Below are 1,797 nucleotides of genomic sequence, written 5' to 3' on the forward strand. Positions count from 1 at the left end.
TGTTTTTAAAGAGGGTGACCTATGTACCTATGTAGTCAGATACAAAAGAGTAAAAACACTTGAGATTGTTTTTTAAATTTTGTCCCAAAGGGGTTCAGAAGCCTTCTACAGTTTTGGCCCAGATAGGCAGGAAGAATTGGGTCTGTCTCTTGGAGCAGACAGTTGTCCTCTGGTCCTCCAGGGCAGTGGAGCTTTCATGGGAAGAAGCTTTTCTTGGGACTTTTTCCACTTAAAATTCCTCTCAAATCCAGGGTTTTCCTGGAGACTTCACTCATGGGCTCACAATTCCATGTGGAAGGTACTGAGAAAGAGGAAAATGGAGGGCACATCAACCAATGATATTTATTGACCCCTTACTGTGTATAGAACATACTAATCATCACTTCCCAGGGTCAACTACCATCTCTACGTGGCATGGCCTGGTGGATAGTGTAAGCTCTGGGAAGTCAGAAGGACCTGAGTTCTAATTCCAGCTTTGTCTCTTGTCTTCGGTGTGACCTTGGGCAAGTCACTTAACTACTCTTTGTCTAAATTACCTTATCTGTGAAAAGGGGATTAAGATTGTGAGTTTCATTTGGGACATGGACTGAGTCCAACCTGATTAACTTGTATCTACCCCAGTGGTTAATACTGTGTCTGCCACATAGTGAGAACTTAAAAAAAAATTAAGAAAGGATGATTCCAAAATCTACCTCTCCAGCCCTGACCACTTTCCTTCTTTGTAATCATGTATTTACTCCTGCCTTCAGAACATCTCTACTTGGATGTCTCCTCAGCCCCTCACAATTAACATATCCAAAACAGTACCTTCTCATTTTTCTCCCCAAACTCTGTCCCAGCTGGAACACTTTACTAATCCAATACCAGCCTGCCCATGTCCTCCCTCTGGCCTGGAACTCCCTCCCTCCATCTCTAACAGATGATCATTCTCCCCACCTTCAAAGCTTTTTTTAAAATTTACATCTCCAAGAGAATTTCCTCAACTAAGCCCTTATTTCACCTACTGCCTCTCCCATCCTATGCACTTGCACCTGTACCCTTTAAGCACATAATATTCACCCCATCCTACAGCCTTATATTTAAGATATTTAACTTAGATTGCATTGGGTTTATTGTTATGGGCCTCTTTCTGTACATAGAAAGAGAACAAAGCCCTCATTTTTCTGAAGAGAATAAGAGTCCAAATGAAAAGAGGTAGCTACATTCTAGAATGTCACCTTTAGTTGACAGTTAATATTGCTGTGATGAATGCCAGTTAATAATGCTGTGAGGAAATATGAGGTTAATCAGGCAATGAAAACATGGCAGAGCTCAGTACTTACATGATGGGACTGAAATGAAGTAAGACCAAATTATACCAACAAATCCATCCTTCCAGTTTGAGCCAGGAAGTCATTACCTTGCCAGTATGAAGTAGTCACAATACACCCTGGCAAAATGGAAAAAATTGGGATTGAAAATTGTGCTCTTGTGGCAAAAATGAGTGATTGGAATTCTTGCAGCATTTTCTATTACCCACTAGACTTCATTCAGTAGTCTAGTCATCAAATACTGTTGGCTCTCTTGTGCACTGCAAAATTGTAGTAATTTTCATTTGAGATGAACCACTTTCTCAAGGGACTTCAGCTCTAAGGAATTTCTTGTCTTGGACCTTAGCTATCAATTAATTCACAATTTTCTAAAGTGTCTCAGTCTCCTGGGAGTTTTCATGCCAACATGAACACTCCAGGCTTAGAATTGATGGTCAACTGGTGTCTGCTGGCTGTTATCAATGTTTCCCTAATGATTAAGCTCTTC

This window comes from Ornithorhynchus anatinus, chromosome 5 (genome assembly GCF_004115215.2).
Source record: "Ornithorhynchus anatinus isolate Pmale09 chromosome 5, mOrnAna1.pri.v4, whole genome shotgun sequence".
NCBI lineage: Eukaryota > Metazoa > Chordata > Mammalia > Monotremata > Ornithorhynchidae > Ornithorhynchus > Ornithorhynchus anatinus.